Raw genomic sequence first — 21,867 nt, 5'->3', positions numbered from 1 at the left:
AAAGCAGGAGTGAGGAAATGGGGAAAGGATCTAGCTGGAAATATGCAGTATTCTTGGACTTCCTTACAGTAACGTGTATTTATTCTCAGGATACTCTAGGTACTTTCACATTTCAAGATAATGGAATCCAGAATTTTGTTACATGGGGCGGGGATTTTCAAAATACCTTAAAAACAAACTTCTCTAGAAACATAGATATAATATTAGTAAATGTTTATTACATATGTGATGAAATAGAAACAGCATGAATGCTATTTCTCTGTGTAGAGAATTAGGATTAGAAGTAGGGGAAGACTAAAAGAAGAAACTGGATAAGGACTTATTTTTATAGTCCAGCAAGAACTAAAGGCTGTCATGGGTGCTGGTGGGGAGATATGGCAAAAGACTGAGACATATTTTGAATGTGAAATGATGTACATAATGTTAAATGCATACCAGAACTTTTCTAAAAGTTTTACATACATCCATTTACTTCTCAAGAGGATCCAATAAAGTAGGTACTACTATTATCCCCTCACTTACAGAAAAGAAAATTTCTTAGCCTTTGTAGAAGGGCTAAGGTAAGTCTACTAGTTATGACATAATGGAGCTATGATTTCTGGACCTTTGTGTATGACTGTGCTGGCCCTTCATTTCAGGTGGAAGTGGTTTCATTGGGGCTGAAAACTAGTTCATGCTCCATTAATCAAGTCATGGATTATTTACCACCTAAAGGAACAAATTTCCCTGGTGGCTCAGATGGCAAAGCATCTGTCTACAATGCAGGTGACCTGGGTTCCATCCTTGGGTGGGGAAGATCTCTTGGAGAAGGAAATGGCGACCCACTCCAGTATTCTTGACTGGAAAATCCCATGGATGGAGGAGCCTGATAGGCTACAGTCCATGGGGTCGCAAAGAGTCGGACACAACTGAGCGACTTCACTTCACTTAAAAGAACAAAGCTTCTGATTTGTTTGAAGGTTTCTCCTGGGTTAATAACAATCTTACAGGATTTGGATCCAGGCACTCAGATAAGACCTCCATTTTAATGATCAAGCTAAATACATTATATATGGGGAATAAAGGTATATGAGGAATCAAATGTGATTTGTAAGTTTCTCTTTTAAACAATTGGACACATGTTGGTACTATGTACTGTTAGCTGGGAATAATTTACAATTTGGGTGTGATTATTGTGTTAATAATGGACATGAATTTAAGTAAACTCCGGGAAATAGTGGAGGACAGAGGAACCTGGCAGTCTAACAGTCCATGGGAGTGCAAAAAGTTGGACTTTAATTAGCAACTGAACAATAACATTAAGTTGCATATTATGCAAATTAAGACATATACTTGTATCAGATGTAATATGATTTAATTCCATGTTTACTAAACCTAGTAGGGTAGGAAAGGTGTCTTCATCCCTCACAAACTTTCAGTCTCAGAGAATGACTTGCATGAATCATATCAACAGCTCTGGCTCCTGGGTGAGACCAACCATTGGGAAGCACTGACAGGAAATAGGAAGGAGGGAAGCAGGAACTTTAGGACATTTATTTGCTCCGTTGGCCACATCCCTCAACCAGAAAATCAGAGTTCCTTCCAAGCAGCCTTTTCTATACAACTTCCTCTCTCTTTTTATCTTGTTGTGTTTAGTCACAAAGTTGTGTTCAATTCTTGTATGACCCCTCAGACTGTAGCCTGCCAGGTTTCTCTGTCCGTGGGATTTTCCAGGCAAGAATACCAGAGGGGTTTCCTTCTCCAGGATATCTTCCCAACCCAGCGATCAAACCCGGGTTTCCTGCATTGCAGGCAGATTTCTTTACCACTGAGTCACTTGGAAAGCTCCCTTTCTTTTTATTCCATTCCACAAACTGTGCCTCCTCTAGCCCTTTGGGATATAGGGATGGTCAGAACCTCCTATTGTTACTAACAATATACAGCACTATTCTTCTGGTCTCCCCACATTTATAAATGGACACTTTATTAAATTATCCTTAAACACAATTTTATTACTTACATTATCCAATCTCTTTCTTGACAGGACTCTGACCCATGTAGTATTGTACTGACCCAACTTACATCTAAGGAAACTGGAGGCCACAAAGTTAGTAAGTTAAAAAAAAATTAAAAAAAAAAACAAAGTTGGTAAGTTCAATTCAGTTTGACAAGTACATGATCCTCAGCCTCAAAGAGAAGGAAGCAGTAAACTTTGGAGACTTAAGAAAAAAGTTTTACAGGGGATCTTAAAAGTTCTAGGATTTCATGCGTTCAGCAAACAGAAACGGCATTATAACCAAAGAGCATCCTGTGCAAAAGCAGGGAAGAATAAGCTAAAGGAAGACTGAGGGGACTACAAATAGATCTTTGATGCTGCCTTGCAGGGAACCAGGAGCGGTGAAAAGTGAACTTGTAAAGGTATCCAGAGACTAGATAACAAGAGGGAGGAAAAGGGGTGGTCATCAACAAAGGAAACTACAGGATTTTACCAGGCACATAAGCCTGAGTAGAAAATTTAACTTGATTTTGCAAAGCCTGATCATAATCACACAATAACTTTGATTTTAAAGATAGTAATATGTACACCCACATTTGCATACATTTCCTCTGCAATCATGCATCTATTGTATACATATTGATAGGCCATACTGCAGTTAAGTATCTCTGTACTAAGTGAAAACTACATATTCTGCTGGTGTTACCTAAAGCCCAAATAGTTTTAAAGTTAAGGAGCAAAATTTTACACGTAGAGTGGCACACTTTAGAGAATACTGTCTTTTGGCTTTTTGTTTAATTTAGCTTTTACTGGAAGGTATATACTGTAGTCTTCATTGGGAGTTAAACTTTGTGACTGTATTAGGAAAAAAAAACATTATCTTAATACATGGGCTTGTACAAAAATCTCAAATTCGCACAATTTTGTTTAATAGCATTTGTACCTAATTACTAGGTTATTCAATTAGGTGACATGATTTGTCTTCTTGAGGAGTCTGATTTTGAAAACTACTTCATGGTCAGAAGAAAAGGCCAATAGTAGAGCAGATAATGTGGAGTGTAGATGAATTTTTTACAAAAAAGATAAAATTAGCTTCAATGATAGACATGAAGAGGATGGGTCCTGCAGTTGGATTTCTTGAGACAGAACAGTGTTTTACCCTCTGTGTCTGTTTCTCTAATTAAAATATGACAATAATAATAGCATCTGCTTCAGTGTATGTGAAGATAATCTGGAGAATAATATAATGAAGCACTAAGAATAATAATTGATAGATGGTGAGCACCATGCAAGCACTATGTATTATGATTAAAGACATTAGTACATTACCTGTCATGTTCTAATAATATTAGTTATTTTAAACTAACAATAACTAAAATAAAAAAATTAATTCCACTTAGATGTAAAACACAATGCTAGCAAATTCTAGAGAATATGGCACCCATTATTTGAATAAAATCTCACATCCAGCTTGTTCTCTCTTATCTATCCCTTCATTATTATCACAAAGTTACTTGGTGGTGTCAAGTGATCCTTTTGAGCTTTGGATTTTTCAAAGATGATGTATGAAATTCCACTTGTCTTTGAGTTTGTCTCAAAATAATTGGTGCCATATGTAGCCATAAGCAATTCAAATTATTTTATAGCATCTATGATAAACTGTATAAGCTGTTAAGTCATACCTGTCTTTTTTTAGTGGGTATAGAAGAAAAAAAAATAATGTAATTTTGGGAGCTATGAATGGAACAAAGCTTGGCAACTTTCTCATTACGGGCTAATTTTCATTACTCTATCCCCTAAGTCTTGTGAGAGTCCATGGGACATGCTGGCCTTGTGACAAGGTGATTAACAGTGTTAACATGACAAATTCTTGATATTATAGTGGAAAAGATTTTCTAATATGGAAAAAAAATATATATGAATTACAAGGAAAAGGAAAGGTCATTCATGTTGACTTGCCAATTCTTCCAACTTAGTAAGAGAATACTTTTTTCAAAAGTCCTCCTAAGGTCTCTCACAATTTCTTCTAGAGTTTAAGCACCTTTTATATAAAATAGTTGCTAATTATCTTTAAATATCAGAGAAGTAAAACTGCTATGTTTTACAAAATATGGCTTTTCTGTCTTTATTTGAGAGGATAAATATGTTGATTATTAGGGATGCAGGGATGTCCCAGAATATATACCTAGTACTGTGCATTTAACTTGATATATATCAACTAGTTGATTTCAGGCAATTTCTTTCATTCACAGAACATGTTACATTAAACCATTTGAAAATATTGTTTCTATAGTTCAAAATGGTTGAAGATTGACAATGTCATATGACTCTACCTAATATATGTGTGTATACTTCCTCAGTTTGCATAGCTGTGTACTGTTAGCCATATAATGATATTATCATTCATAGATCCTTACACTGATTTTGAAGTGTCTTTGAAAATCATTAGTACTTTTATTCTTTATTTATATAGAGAAAAATAAAACACTTTCTGTTTTTCTGAATAAAAAGTTAGCAGAACTTTTTCTGGCTGCTCACCAAATGCTGGTTTAAAGAAATAGAATAGTGTACCTTGAGCACACAATATTTTATTGCAATTTCATACTTACATATTGAATAAGAGTTTCTGATAATTCAAGTAAATTCCATTTCCTATCAACTTATAAGAGTAGGAGGTAGTTCAACTTTATTATTGGAGACTTACTTAGATCAAGCCAGTGGAAAAACTTGACTAAAATATTCCTTAGTATTAGTGAATAAAATGATGCAAAATATACTTAACATATAATAAATATTTAGGATTTATAAACTAAAATAAAAAGCAGAGGCATTACTTTGCTGGCAAAGGTCCATCTGGGCAAAGCTATGGTTTTTCCAGTAGTCATCTATGGATGTGAGAGTTGGACTATGAAGAAACCTGAGCGCCTAAGAATTGATGCTTTTGAACTGTGGCATTAGAGAAGACTCTTGAGAGTACCTTGGACTGCGAGGAGATCCAACCAGTCCATCCTAAAGGAAATCAATCCTGAATATTCATTGGAAGGACTGATGCTGAAGCTGAAATTCCAGTACTTTTGGCCACCTGATGCAAAGAACTGACTCACCGGAAAAGACCCTGTTGCTGGGGAAGATTGAAGGCAGGAGAAGGGGATGACAGAGAATGGCATCACCGACTTGATGGACATGAGTTTGAGTAAACTCTGGGAGTTGGTGTTGGACAGGGAAAGCCTGGCGTGCTGCAGTCCACGCGGTTGCAAAGAGTCAGACATGACTGAGCAACTGAACTGATAAACTGAAATAATGATCAATGGTGAGACTGTTAGTCGTTAAGTCGTGTCTGACTCTTTATGACCCCATGAACTGTAGCCCACCAGACTCCTCTGTCCATGGAATTCTCAAGTCAAGAGTACTACAGTGGGTTGCCAGTCCCTTCTCCAGGGATCTTCCTGACCTAGGGATCAAACCCAGGTCTCCCACATTGAAGGCAGAGTCTTTACCATCTGCGCCACCAGGGAAGCCCCTGATCTCTACTACTTACAATATACTGGTGAATTAAAAATGTTCAGATGTAATAAGTTTGTTTCATTTATATTGTATTGTGGTATAGTCAATATGATCACTATAGAATTCATTAGAAATTTAATGAGGATCCTTTATAAAGGTTTTCTATTTTTTTATGTTAAATTTCCTGTTGTAACAGAAAGTAAACTAAATGAGAACTAGAAATATTAACTCTGAATGTGTTGATCACAAATGTCTGTTTAATCCATTAAAATTTTTCTACACCTCTGAAAGGACTGAGCAAATGAGATTAGAAAATAAATTATGGCAAATAATAAATTTAAATTGTTGTATAGGCTGAAATTTATGGTATTGTCTTTGTATGTTTTATTCTATGTGAAAGTTTGCCTATAACATTAATTTGGTTTCAAATGAGTCATATATATAAATTCTTTTTTCCTCAGTGGACAAATGGAAGGAGCTCCAGCAATGCAAAAAAAAAAAAAAAAGTAATATAATGTTAGGTAAGCTAATATGGATAGTGTAAGTACTAAAACAGCCATAATTTAATTATATATTTGAGCCATCAAATTCCCTATGTATTTTAAATTCTGGTATCTGTTTCTTCCCCCAATTGTTTGAAAGTGGTGAGGGCTGCTTTGCAAAAACATTATCTCAAGTAGATAGTTACTATTAATAAAATAAAATAAAATAGAAAGAAAGAAATGTTAGGAATATTCTGGGTGGGATGTAACCAGTAAGTTTTTATATTGCTATTAGCCCAAGACTACTGGAGTGGGTAGCGTATCCCTTCTCCAGTAGATCTTCCCAACCCAGGAATTGAATCAGGTAATTCTATACCAACTGAGGTAACAGGGAGGACCATTGTTAGCCTAATCTTAAATATCTTAGAGGATAGCTAAATAGAAATAGCCAAGTTTGAAAAATTGTAAAAAATCAGAATCTGATCTAAGCATAAACCAAAAAATAGCTGAATTTAGGAGAAGAAGACAATACCATATGAATATTCAATCTAATATAATTAAATAACCTACAAAAGAAAACATTAAATTGAATGATATAGAAAAATAATTTGATAACAAGTCTTTTTTTCTCACACTAATAATATAGCAAAGAATGTTCAATAATTATACTGCATCATAACAAAGATTAAAGAGGCATGGCAAATTTTTCTTAAAGCTAGATGATTGCTCCCCTGAAATTAAATATTTTTGTAAGATGTCCTTTTTATTATAGGGGACTGGAATGCAAAAGTAGGAAATCAAGAACACCTGGAGTAACAGGCAAATTTGGCCTTGGAGTACAGAATGAAGCAGGTCAAAGACTAATAAAATCTTGCCAAAAGAATGCATTGCTCATAGCAAACATCCTCTTCCAATAACACAAGAGAAGACTCTACACATGACTTCACCAGATGGTCAATGCTGAAATCAGATTGATGATTATATTCTTTGCAGCCAAAGACAGAGAAGTTCTTTACAGTCAGCAAAAAAAGACCGGGAGCGGACTGTGGCACAGACCATGAACTCCTTATTGCCAAATTCAGACTTAAATTGAAGAAAGTAGGGGAAATCACTAGACCATTCAAGTAGGACCTAAATCAAATCCCTTACAATTATACAGTGGAAGTGACAAATAGATTTAAGGGACTAGATATGATAGACAGAGTGCCTGATGAACTATGGATGGAGGTTCGTGACATTGTACAAGAGGCAGGGATCAAGACCATCACCAAGGAAAAGAAATGCAAAAAGGCAAAATGGTTGTCTGAGGAGGTCTTACAAATAGCTGTGAAAAGAAGAGAAGCAAAAAGCAAAGGAGAAAAGGAAAGATATACTCATTTGAATGCAGAGTTCCAAAGAATAGCAAGGAGAGATACAAAAGTCTTCCTCAGTAATCAATGCAAAGAAATAGAGGGAAACAATAGAATGGGAAGTCTAGGAATCTCTTCAAGAACATTAGAGATACTAAGGGAACATTTCATGCAAAGATGGGCTCAATAAAGGACTGAATGTTATGGACCTAACAGAAGCAGAAGATATTAAGAAGAGGTGGCAAGAATACACAGAACTGTACAAAAAAGATCATCATGACCCAGATAATCACGACGGTGTGATCACCAACCATTCCAGACATCCTGGAATGTGAAGTTAACTGGGCATTAGGAAACATCACTATGAACCAAAGCTAGTGGAGGTGATGAAATTCCAGTTGAGCTATTTCAAATCCTAAAAGACGATGCTGTGAAAGTGCTGCACTCAATATGCCAGCAAATTTGGAAAACTCAGCAGTGGCCACAGGACTGGAAAAGGTCAGTTTTCACTCCAATCCCCAAAAAAGGGAATGTCAAAGAATTCTCAAACTACCACACAATTGCACTAATCTCACACACTACTAAAGTAATTCTCAAATTTATGCAAGCCAGGCTTCAACAGTACATGAACTGTGATCTTCCAGATGTTCAAGCTGGATTTAGAAAAGGCAGAGGAACCAGAGATCAAATTACCAACATCTTTTGGATCATCAAAAAAGCAAGAGGGTTCCAGAGAAACATCTATTTCTGCTTTATTGACAATGCCAAAGCCTTTGACTATATGGACCAGAACAAACATTGGAAAATCTGAAAGAAATGGGAATACCAGACCACCTGACCTGCCTCTTGAGAAGTCTGTATGCAGGTCAGGAAGCAACAGTTAGATCTGGATATGGAACATCAGACTGGTTTCAAATCAGGAAAGGAGTACATAAAGGCTGTATATTGTCACCCTGCTTATTTAACTTATATGCAGAGTACATCATGAGAAATCCTGGGCTGGATGAAGCACAAGCTGGAATCAAGGTAGCCGGGAGAATATAAATAACCTCAGATACACAGATCACACCACCTTAATGGCAGAAGTGAAGAGAAACTAAAGAACCTGAAAGAGGAGAGTGAAAAAGTTGGCTTAAAACTCAACATTAAGGAAACTAGGATCATGGCATCTGGTCTCATCACTTCATGGCAAATAGATGGGGAAACAGTAACGGACTTTATTTTTGGGGGGCTCCAAAATCACTGCACATGGTGACTGAAGCCATGAAATTAAAATACGCTTACTCCTTGGAAGAAAAGTTATGACCAACCTAGATAGCATATTAAAAAGCAGAGACATTACTTTGCCAACAAAGTTCCGTCTGGTCAAAGCTGTGGTTTTTCCATTAGTCATCTATGGATGTGAGAGTTGGACTATAAAGAAAGCTGAACACAGAAGAATTGATGCTTTTGAACTGTGGTGTTGGAGAAGACTCTTGAGAGTCCCTTGAACTCCAAGGAGATCCAACCAGTCTATCCTAAAGGAGATCAGTCCTGAGTGTTCATTGGAAAGACTGATGGTGAAGCTGAAACTCCAATACTTTGGCCACCTGATGCAAAGAACTGACTCATTGGAAAAGACCCTGATGCTGGGAAAGAGTGAAGGTGAGAGGAGAAGGGAATGACAGAGGATGAGACGGTTGGATGGCATCATTGACTCAATGGACATGAGTTTGTGTAAAGTCCGGTAGTTGGCGTTGGACAAGGGAGGCGTGGCATGCTGCAGTCAGGGGGTCACAAAGAGTTGGATACGAAAGAGCGACTGGACTGATACTGAATTAATTCTAAATTATTCCCTGCCCCCAAATGAGTTGCATACTTTTACCTGTTTTTATGTCCAGGTTAAAATAAGCCTTCTCTATGATTGATCACACTATAATGAGAAAGTGCATTTACTCAATACACCTAAAAATGACATCAGATATTTTCATTTAGGTCAATGGATCATATGTCCATGAAAAATTTTATTTTTTTATTTATCATCAAACTATAGACAGTAAGTGATTTTATTCTGGGTATTGCTTCTATTCTATCCTTGATCCACTGCTGATATAATTTTCTTGTCCACCCAACTGTCACACTTATTTGAAGACAGTTAATATACAAAATTATGACCTAACACAGTGGCATTCTCATAGGAGGCAGTTAATAAACATTCATGTAATGAATAAATATTTGTTAAATAAATATGAATGTGAATGGTTCAGGAGTTCATAGAGAGACATGAGAGAAAATTCAGAAAATAACTATTCAGTGTACAACAGAAGAAAATTATTTTCATTTTGTTTGATCTAAAGTTGCAATTAATATTAAAAATTTGAAATAATATATTATGATATTTTAGATTTTTGCCACAAAATAGAATAGTCATAAACAAGCAGTTGTAAAATATGATAGATTGAGGAATTCCCAAATGTTAAAGAAGAGAACACATCTTTATAATATTATATAGATATGCACTTTTTTGTTGAGTTGAACAATTCTAATGAATAAAACCAAAGTTAAATAATTCATATATATCAAGAATCTTATATTCATTCTACAAGAGACACTGAACTAGCATCTCTGTTATCCATCATTGTTTTATATTATAATATATGCTTAACAAGTACTTCTTGAATTGAAAATAATTTGAAATATATTTCCTTTCATTTTTAATTTTGCATTATGATAAAGGAAGAAATAGGTGGTTATATCAGCATCAGCAAAGATTTTGCAAATCTGACTTTGTCAAAATTAGAATAATATAAACATAATTTACACTATTCAAAGTAAATAATCTTTAAATTATTAGAAATTTGTATTTTAAGATTGGAGTTACTGACCTATTTTATAATTCCTAGAAAGATATTGCTATATTAAATATAAAAATATAATTTTTTATATTTAAATTGCTTTATTTTAGAAAAAGGAAAATTCTTAGAATTATTTATATTTGCTCAATGTAAAAACAAATTCTAGTACTCCAAAAATCCTCTGTAAATTATGTCCTAATTCTTATTGTAGTTGAAACTCTTTATACTACACTTACAATAATTTCAGTTTAAATAGAAAAACATATTATTCATTAAAATATCTTGTTTCATACTTTGAGCAATTAATTCCCCATCCACTGATTTTAGAACAAGCATTTTATTTTCCTTTAGTATTTATAGGAAAATCTAATATAGCACAATACTCAATTTATTATAGATTTTTGGTGTATCAATTACACTAAAATTAATATAATTTAATGCTTTCATATCACTTCTCTATGCCATTTTCAGAATATGACAGAAGTTAATCATATTTTAGACATGACATTTATTTTATCATTCCTAGTATGCAGTTCCAATTGCAATAACTAGCTCCTCATTATTAATTGTTATATCTTAACTATTTAAACTCAATTTCTTCATGTCAGGGAATAAGTCAGATCCTATTAAAATCAATATATCTTGTAGAAATTAAAATAGAAGTTAAATTGATTTTTTAATAAATCAGTACATGTATAAAATACCAATAAAAATATAAAGAGTTATAGCAATACCATTTTTCTCTCACACAAACAAACAGCAATAAAAATATAAACAAATTTCAGAACTCTAAAAGCAATTTAAAGTCAAAGTAACTTTGTCAGAAGTTTATTTTTTCTGAGTCTTTTGCTGACTGAGAGTAATGAACTGAAGTCTGTCTTTCCCTTCACAGTATAGTCTGACTAAATAACCACGTGTAGAGTCTGTTCAATCCCTCAAACTGTATTTTTGAAGGATGTTTATTAGAAATCTGGTTAGCCTCTTACAAATTCTGATTTGCTAATTATTGAAAAGAGTCTCATCTCACATCAGACAAGTTTATATTTTTCAGCTTTTCTGAGGATTATTTTTCATTTCAAATGTCAAAATTTAAATGACTCCTAATTTTAACTTGTATTATTTACTGTTATCAATGTTATTAAATACACATTAATTCCATGACAATTTTTAAAAATTTGAATAATAGTGTTTAAAACACACACACAAACAGACTAATCAAATCTATTTACACTACCAATCTTTAACCTTCTGGGTTGTGTAATGCAAATATAGAGGGAAAGCACAGACATTGTAATGAGATAAATGTGGATTTTAATTCTCTCATCAATACTTACTAGCTAGGTGACCTGTGACTTTTAGTTAATCATTATGAGTCTCCATTATTCACAGATAAGTTATTAACATCTCTCATGCTAGGCTCTTAGCAAAGAAACATTTACCCTTAAATGTTGATCAAAAGGTCAAGTCCAAGGGAGACCACTTAGAGGGGCAAATGTTTGGAAAGGTGGTGGGTGAAAAAGAAACCCTCAGGCTGAATTCTCATTTAGCTGGGATCTAGTTGATTCTCTAACTGTTTTAGGGTTTTATTGCATGTTCTTGAATCCACAGAGTGCTGATCCAGATTTAAGCACGCTAGGATCATTTTTCCTTCATGGTTCACATGGCAACTTCATTATGGTTGCCAGGATTTCCCTAGTTACATCGAGTATTGTCTAGTTTTCCTGGCAAGACTCTTGCCTATAAAAAAATGGTGTGGAAACAGCTACTTTATTGTACTTGAAACTAAAACTGCTTTCCAGGTATTATTTTTGTCTTTTGTAAAATAGATAAAAATAATAGGGATTTGGCCAATGTATATATTTGTGCGGGGGGGATCAAACTATATCTTCCAAATTCCAATACTTGGCTACACTTTGTAAAGACTTATTAAAGCCTATCAATATTTTTTCTATAGTCTTCAGAATTTTAACAAATTAATGTTTGGTAGCAGGATGGTGGCAAGTGTGGGAGTGAAAGACTTTTTCAACAAGTAAATATAATGGATTCAATGACCTCAGAAACCTCTGACATCCCTGAGGGTACTATAGAAACAGCTACTTAGGGATGGCAGTCTGCAGTGGAAAGAAACTAAATTGTATCTGAGGATTTCTACTTAGACTTTTGCTCTAAATCACAGCTTCAAAAATGAGAAATAATGGCTAATAAATAATTGTCAAATTGTTACAAACATAACACAAAGTATTCTGCAAAAGTTACATTTTGACATTTTTTGAAAAATTAATAAAAAATCTAAAATAAAACTTTACAGTTTTATCTAATATTATTTAATGTACAGCTATCAAGGATAAACAGATAAAAATATCTGTGTATTTGATTTAAATAAGTTGAACCAGAAGTTCAATCAATGCTTATTTTAAAACCTTTTACTGTGCAAGGTTTTGGCTGAGGTTTTACCTCTCTTTATTCAAAAGGACCCAAGGGAGACATTATCCTTCAGTCAAGTACACAGCCCTTGCATCTTGCTGAAATTTTTGCCACACTATTTGTTATAATAAACTAGAGACTGAAAAAGTGGTCAGCATGATTAGCCATGTAGCCAACCTTTTCATACACAAAATGATTTTTATACATATTTAAAAGGAAATCCATATTTAGAAGAGGAGATTTTTTTTAGCTATATAAAAGACGTTAGAGTCAGTGTAGAAAATATTACAGAATTTAGCTCTGATATCGAACAATATTCAATAACCACAGTCCATTTTTCTGTAAGATGTTATAGGAAGGGATAAACACTTTGATTGGAATTTACAAACTTAATTTCGTAAGTTTTTTAATATAAATATTTGCTTATTAAATATTTAAATAAGAACAACAACAAAGAAGAGGATTAGATCTGAGCAGAATAAAATGTTGTCTGAATTTTTTTGTGACAGTAACTAACCTGGGAAGAAAGGATTATGCAAAGTACATTAAGAGGATACTGGGACTATCCCAAGAAATTTTGATTCTAATATAACTGAGGATGTTGTTTTTTTCTTTCTTTCTTCATTTATTATGGTCAGGTCTCTACTAGCTATATATTCACCTTGGTTTGAGAGGACATTAGTTATGGCTGAACACTCTGATTCCTCACTCCATCTGGACAATTTAATGAGCAGGCTCTCTTTTTCAAGACCAAATGAGATAATGCATGCAAATCACTTTGAAGAACATAAAGTACTTTACAAATGCAAAGTATTATTACTTTGAGATAAGTAATTAGCGCTTTTAGTAATAAAAAAGAACCACTTGGCAACATTAATATATGAATGATAGTTCTTTAGAAATGACCTTCTAATCAGCTGGGCACACACCTAGTTTTAAAGTAAAGTAACTTAAGTTATATTATCTCATATTCCTGATGAGAATTCAAGAAATTGTATAAGAACAAGACACATCAGACTGTAAATATATACTGCCTTGTATTTTTCACTGAACATCTAGAATCCTAGAATACAGTCATTAAGCAAATCATTCATAAGTATTTGCTACTAACTACTTAAAATATGTGTAATGCTACTGATTTTCCAGTGGTCATGTATGGATGCAAGAGTTGTGCTGTAAAGAAAGCTGAGCGCTGATAAATTGATGCTTTTGAACTGTGGTGTTGGAGAAGACTCTTGACAGTCCCTTGGACTGCAAGGAGATCCAACCAGTCCATCCTAAAGCAGATCAGTCCTGGGTGTTCATTGGAAGGACTGATGCTGAAGCTGAAACTCCAATACTTTGGCCACCTGATGCAAAGAGCTGACTCATTGGAAAAGACCCTAATTATGGGAAAGATTGAGGGCAGGAGGAGAAGGGGACGACAGAGGATGAGATGGTTGGATGGCGTCACCGACTCAAGGGACATGAGTTTGGGTAGACTCCTGCAGTTGGCGATGGACAGGGAGGCCTGGCATGCTGCAGTCTATGGGGTCTCAGAGAGTCAGACATGACTGAGAGACTGAACTGAACTGGACGCTACTGAAATGCAGTAGAAATAATATAAATATTTTAGAAGAGAAAGGTCATCTTTTTAATTCAATTTACTTTTTTTAAACTCAAAATCTAATTATATGTTTATTTGTGAATTTGAGTGACAGTGCAGGTCTATTTTTCTTTCTAAATGGGTACATTTCTTTTTTTTTTTTATTTTAATCTTACTATTGATGTCTCAGTAAACCAATATTTGAGTTATTTTCTTTCATTTATAAAGTTATTTTTGATCACATGCTTTGATTCTATTCTACTTAAAACAAAGCTATTGGTATGCAGTAATTTCAGATCTTATGAAGAATTACACATAATGAATTGAACTTCTAGGGAAATAAAAAAGAAATAACTATAGAAGAATTGGAATAATATTATCACTAACAATAATATTTTTTGTGAATGGTCACCTAGATTTAAATTGTCAGAAGTAGAATTATGTAAAAGTTTATGTAGGGTTTAACTTTATGATGAAAAATAATAATAATATTTACAAATATATCTACAATGACAATATAATGTTAAAACCCAGATTTCTCCTGAGGTAAAGAATCAATTCAAAATTTAGAGTGTGAAAAACCCAATATCAACAGACTCCTAATAAGTTTTAATCTTTTCAAAATTTGTTCAATATTTTATAATTTAATTATTTCTTATATGAATACCTTAAAATATATGTGTTAATATTTTTTAATTGAAACAGTTGATATACAATGTCATGTTAGTTTCAGAATGTACTACAGAGTGATCTGACACTTGCATATATTATGAAGTGATCACCACAATAACTCTGAAAACACCAGTCCCTGATACTGTAATACTAAATTATTATGATATTATAGACCATATCCCTTATGCTCTATGCTATAACCCTGTGGTTTGTTTACTTTATAACTAGATGTCTATAACTCTTAGTCCTCTCTACCTACTTCACCTCCTTCCTTCCTATCCAAATTTACTCCAGCACTCCTTTGTTCTTTTTTTTCTATGAATTTGTCATTTTGTTTGTTTTGATTCTTAAATTCCATATATAAGTGAGATCATATTTTATTTGTCTTTCTCTAACTTACTTCACTTAAATGAAAAAGTGGACCGGAATGGGTGAATTTAACTCAGATGACCATTATATCTACTACTGTGGGTAAGACTCTCTTAGAAGAAACGGAGTAGCCATCATAGGCAACAAAAGACTCCAAAATGCAGTACTTGGATACAGTCTCAAAAACCACAGAATAATCTCTGTTCATTTCCAAAGCAAACCATTTAATATCATGATAATCCAAGTCTATGCCCCGACCATTAATGCTGAAAAGCTGAACATGAATGGTTCTATGAAGACCTACAAGACCTTCTAGAATTAACACCCCATAAAAGATGTCCTTTTCATTATAGGGGACTGGGATGCAAAAGTAGAAAGTCAAGAAACACCTAAAGTAACAGGCAAATTTGGCCTTGGAGTACAAAAGCAGAAGATATTAAGAAGAGGTGGCAAGAATACACAGAAGAACTGTACTAAAAAGATCTTCACGACCCAGATAACCACGATGGTGTGATCACACCTAGAGCCAAACATCCTAGAATAAGTCAAGAGGGCCTTAGGAAGCAACACTATGAAAAAAAGTAGTGGAGGTGATGGAATTCCAGCTGAGCTATTTCAAATTCTAAAAGATGATGCTGTGAAATGGCTGCCCTGAATATGCCAGCAAATTTGGAAAATTCAGCAGTGGCCACAGGACTGGAAAAGGTCAGTTTTCATTCCAATCCCTAAGAAAGGCAAAGCCAAATAACGCTCAAACTACCACACAATTTCACTTATCTCTTACTCCAGCAAATTAATGCTCAAAATTCTCAAAGCCAAACTTCAACAATACATCAACCATGAACTTCCAGATGCTCAAGCTGGAATTAGAAAATGCAGAGGAATCAGAGATCGAATTGCCAATATCTGCTCAATCATTGAAAAAGCAAGAGTTCCAGAAAAATATCTATTTCTACTTTACTGACTATGCCAAAGCCTTTACCTGTGTGGATCACAATAAACTGTGGAAAATTCTGAAAGAGATGGGAATACCAGACCACCTGACCTGCCTCTTGAGAAATCTGCATGCAGGTCAGGAAGCCACAGTTAGAACTGGACTTGGAACAACAACTAGTTCCAAATAGGAAAAGGAGTATGTCAAGGCTGTGTATTGTCACCCTGCTTATTTAACTTATATGCAGAGGACATCATGAGAAATGCTGGGCTGGATGAAGCGCAAGCTGGAATCAAGATTGCTGGGAGAAATATCAATATCCTCAGATATGCAAATGACACCACCCTTAAGGCAGAAAGTGAAGAAGAACTAAAGAGCCTCTTAATGAAAGTGAAAGTGAAGAGTGAATAAGTTGGCTTAAAGGTCAACATTCAGAAAACTAAGATAATGTCATCTGGTCCCATCACTTCATGGCAAATAGATGGGGAAACATTGGAAACAGTGATAGACTTTATTTTTGGGGGCTCCAAAATCACTGCAGATGGTGACTGAAGCCATGAAATTAAAAAATTCTTGCTCCTTGGAAGGAAAGTTATGACCAACCTAGACAGCTTATTAAAAAGCAAAGACATTACTTTGCCAACAAAGGTCCGTCTAATCAAGGCTATGGTTTTTCCAGTGGTCATGTATGGATGTGCGAGTTGGACTACAAAGAAAGCTGAGTGCAGAATAATTGATACTTTTTAACTGTGGTGTTGGAGAAGACTCTTGAGAGTCCCTTGGATTCGAAGGAAATCCAACCCATCCATCGTAAACGAAATTAGTCCTGAATGTTTGTTGAAAGGACTGATGTTGAAGCTGAAACTCCAATACTTTGGCCACCTAATGTGAAGAGCTGACTCGTTTGAATAGACCCTGATGCTGGGAAAGATTGAAGGCAAGAGGAGAAGGGGATGACAGAAGATGAGATGTTTGAATGGTACCACCGAGTCAATGGACATGAGTTTGAGTTAACCTCGGTAGCTGGTGATGGACAGGGAGGCCTGGAGGGCTGCAGTCCGTGGGATCACAGAGAGTCTAACACGACTGAGTGACTGAACTGAACTGAACTTTTTTCACTTAGCATACTATTATCTACACCCATCCGTCTTGTCACAAAAGGCAAAATAACTCTTTTGATGGCTGACTAATACTCCATTGTGCATATATACCACCTCTTTTTTAATCCCTTCATCCATCCCTCGATATTAAGGTGACTTCTAAATCTTCGGTATTGTAAATAATGCTTCAATGGACACTGAAGTTCATATATCTTTTCAAAATAGTACTTTTGCCTTCTTCAGGTGAATACCTAGACGTGAAATTACTGGATCATATGGCAAATCTCTATTCTATAGTGTCTGCGTCAATTTTCAATTCTGCTTTTCTACAGATACGTGAAAGAGTCAGACAAGACTGAGAGCCTTTCACTTTCATTATGGGCTTCCCATGTGGCTCAGCTGGTAAAGAATCTGCCTGCAATGTGGGAGACCTGGGTTCAACTCCTGGGTTGGGAAGATCCCTTGGAGAAGGGAAAGGCTACCCACTCCAGTTTTCTGGCCTAAAGAATTTCATGAGGAAAAAAAAAAGAATTCCATGGACTGTATAGTCCTTAGGGTCACAAAGAGTCGGACACGACTGAGTGACTTTCACTTTCACAGATACGTGGTAGTCTTAATACATGGTTTTAAGGCTCAAGAAAATAAAGAAGTGAATATATTTTTGTAAACCTAAGGCATGAATTTCATGATGTTTCTTTAAACAATGTTTTATATTTTCAGAATAAAATCAAGTTTTTTCAAAATGGAGATTATATAGCAATACAATACTTTTAACCTTTATGAAAATACAACATCCTTCATATTAGAAACAAGAAACAAATAACAACAAAACCTGGAGCAAGTATAACAACAAAAAGAAATGCCTACAACTTAACAGGAAAAAAAAAAGGAGAACTTAAATTATAGTAATTTGATTTCCTATAACATATCTTTATCTGGGTAGTAAAGAAGTCCATGCAAAAAAGTTTTATACCACAGAAGTTTATAAAATTCATGAGAATATTCAGAAAAATCTTTATACAAAGGCTCTTCTGATTCTAAATTTTATATAAGACACATTCATATTGAATTTTGATTTCCTTAACTAAACAGGAAAAAAAAAAAAAAACCTAAGGGATGTTATCATGGGCATGCAGCTTTCCTGTTATTATCAACTGAATCACCTTTCATGAGACTCTCAAAAGAAAGATCTAGAGAGGGAGATTGGATTGTGAATATTTTCAAGTAAATTTCTTGTATGCTAGTTCTGGATAGAGGACATGACTTTAGCTTTTCTTCCACATTTTAAAATGAATACCCTTTTTGATAATCTACATGTGCCAAAAGATAAATTATCTTTCAAGTTTTAGTGATATTATCTAGTGGTATTATTAACTTAAATTATTTTGTCACCTATGTTTTGTTCACTAACTGAACTTTTAAGCTATGATAACTGCTCATTCTTAAACAATGAATAACATCAACTGGTTGATATTATCCTAAGGGTCTATTTCATAAGTCAAGTTCATTTTGATTGAAAATTGTATTTTAATTAATGAAAAAATATTTTAGGAATCTAAATTACCTGATTACTACATTTCAACTTTAATCTTTCTTTTAAAAATATGTGTCCAGTGTAATTCTTTTCTCCATAGTAAATCTTTTCATAAAGCCAGAATCTTCTCTGAAATCAAAGCCGTATCCTGTATTTCCTCAATAATGAATGCCTGTCCCCTCATCTCTATGTTAATCTACTTTCTAATCTCTTATTTTCAAGCACTGAACTTTTGCTGATGTTATATGGAAGTCATACTCAAGTTTATTATGCTTAATAAAATTTTATTGCTATTTTTCTGTCAATCTCAAGAGTAAGTTAAATCTATACATTTATAATAAAACACATGGATGTCTAGGAACTAATTCTCAAATAATAAAAGGGTTAAATCACAGCATTTACTTTTCTATATGTTCAAAATGTATACTACTTCATTTAATTTTGATGCTTTAGACCCAAATGTTTATAAATAAATATTGTGCGCACATTAAAATGATGACAAATTCTGAAATAATAGGTGTGTATATCTCCCAAAACAAAAATTTTTTGCTAGGTATTCTCACAGTCTGAGAAAATAAGCAGAATTTTGAAACATCTTATTCTCAGAACTACCTGGTAATTTTGCCCCATTGAGAATGCTGTACCAAACTCAAACACAGCTTGCATATTACAAATATCCCCAGACCATTCATTTTCTCATATAAATGCCTTCAAACTCAGAGCCATCAACCAAATCTGATGAGATTGAATATATTACTGAGTTTGGTCTAAGTAAGTATTTTATAGACATAAACCATTATGCCAAAAGTTGGGATATAACAGCACAAATACACATTTTGTTGAAGTAATTTTTATGGTTTTTAGAGATAATTTTCAAACTATAGTAAATACATAATTCTATCATAAGTAGATCATATCAAGAAATAACCTTTTCAATGTTTGAAAAAAAAATGCCAGATACATCAAGTCATAAAGGTAAACCTAGAGATAAATATTATTTAGTTACCCTCTATCTACATCCAGGTATAACAATATATTCAATAAAATAACAACATTAAAATGTTACTTAAACTTTTATCTAAAATATTTATCATCATACTACCCTTAAATTTGTTAACAAAAGTAATATCACATTTTATGAATGCTAGGGAACCAGAGGCAGACAAAGACAAGGAGAAGAAAAAAATTCTTACAAAATGACTTCATGCAATCAGATAAGAAATCTCATCTATCCACACTATAAGGATTTCTCTGATATATATTTCTCTGGAATATATTCTTTAAATAATAAAATATATTAATGCTACAATCAAATCTTAAAGGTACTGATTCTTTAATTTTTAAAGTAGATTTTCAGCTCATAAATCTCAGTGTGCACTAATAACCTCTATCAATGCAATTAATCTGTAATAAAGAAACCTTCCTTGACATTTGAGTTTTACTGTAAAAGCTGTTTTCTCTTTTGAAATGATTCTTGAAGAGTCACTTATTTAAAACACTTTTTATATCTTAGACCAAATCAGTATTTGTTAAAAAATGACTGCAAAAGAAAATAATTCCCTAACGCTACAAAAACTCTTAATAAAATAATGGTTTTTTTCTCATAGAATTTTAAGAATAGAATGGTTTATTCATTTTCTCTTAAAATCTTTGTCCTTAAACATTTTTCATTTGATTTATATTTAATATTACATTGGTTTAAAAATGCATCATATATCCGAGGTGAAAATTCTAAATTCTAAAGTCTTCTTAGTAAAGCAGTCTTTATTTTTAGACTTAATATAACTTTGTTTTCCACAATTTTTATATAGACTAGTCAGTGTTATTTGGTGAAACAGTCAAAATCACATCTCCATTTATGTTTTTCTGAAAAATCTTCCATCTGAGGTAACATCCACTGACGCAAGTTACGTCAGAACAAGTCATGGGTATTCAAATATAAAGTACCCTAATTTACTTATGTGTTAGTTTGGAATGACGCATTTTTAAAACTTAGAAGCTAGAAAATATTCACCCCCTCAGTAGTCATGGGTGTAACAAATAGTTTTTAAATATTTGGTCATGACTTTCAGTGATAAAGTGCCACAACTCATTAATTTATATCTTTGCATGATTCAGCATTCAATCCAATGCTTAAGTCAAGTCTGTTTCTTTACTTACCCACAGGACACCAATAAAAAAGCATATAATACTTCATATCCAGGAATTCTGATTTTAACCTTCAGTTACTCACCTATAAGAGAGACAGGGAAGAAAGAAAGATAATGATTAGTATTAAAAATGCTTACTGTTTTGTTACACTCATGGAGCATCCATTATGATATTAAAGGACATTCCTTATTGCCTTGTAATTTGAGATATACATGTATATATATATAAAAAAATATATATATATATATATATGCAGCTATTTATAGGACAATTTTGCAAAGTCATTTACATTTGAGGATTTTATAATGTTAAGATTTTAGATTTCTTTTCTATGTCAACTTCCTTGAAAAAAATTAGCTTTGGCAGGAAATAATCAACTTTGTCACCTGAACAAATATCTTAATATTTCAAATGCATTACCTTAGACAATATTTTATTAAATTACTTCATTAAAACACATGTTCTAGTCAAGCATTTGTTCACTGTCATCTAAGCTGTTGAGTGGGCTAGTTGACTTTTCCCTTTGGGCCCTTCCCTACACTCAAGGAAAGACAGGTGATCCCAAGGGAAGTTACAACTTCACTTCTCTAGCTGCTGGAAGCTGAAACACCACAAGTTTCTATCCTTCACTGGTCTGAGACCACACTATTTTCTTTCCAGAATACTTCCTATACCATTTATTTGTTCATGCCATAAATAAGTGTTAAAATGATGAGAATGGTTTGAGCTGAAAAATACAAAATTTGACATAACAAGTGAAAAATAACCTACTGAAATTATTAGTTTAATACATATCCATTAAAATGAGGGTTCTACGCCCTCCTAGAAAGCAAATTTTGGCAAACTGGTAAGTTTTTAAGGTAAATTCTAGAGAGTTAGAGGTTTCTTTCCTCTCATCTAAATATTAGCACAATATTTTATTTTAGCACAATATTTTATTTTAGCACTAATAAA

The 21,867-nt window shown here is 33.7% G+C and overlaps 1 protein-coding gene across 5 annotated transcripts in view; it reads right to left on the bottom strand.

The window, feature by feature from the left end:
- CADM2 (cell adhesion molecule 2) overlaps positions 1 to 21,867 on the bottom strand; it is a 1,197,963-nt gene that overhangs the window by 882,104 nt on the left and 293,992 nt on the right. The window contains exon 1 of one of the 5 annotated variants that reach the window (XM_043448932.1): positions 20,923 to 20,945. The exons of the other annotated variants lie outside the window; for them this stretch is intronic. The gene's annotated coding sequence lies outside the window, so the exon portion shown is untranslated. Of the gene's footprint in view, positions 1 to 20,922; positions 20,946 to 21,867 lie in introns of those variants that run through there. 5 annotated transcript variants of the gene reach the window in all.

This window comes from Cervus canadensis, chromosome 27 (genome assembly GCF_019320065.1).
Source record: "Cervus canadensis isolate Bull #8, Minnesota chromosome 27, ASM1932006v1, whole genome shotgun sequence".
Classification (NCBI taxonomy): domain Eukaryota; kingdom Metazoa; phylum Chordata; class Mammalia; order Artiodactyla; family Cervidae; genus Cervus; species Cervus canadensis.
Note: the sequence above shows the minus strand (reverse complement) of the source record. Positions and strands in the feature narration are given on the sequence as shown.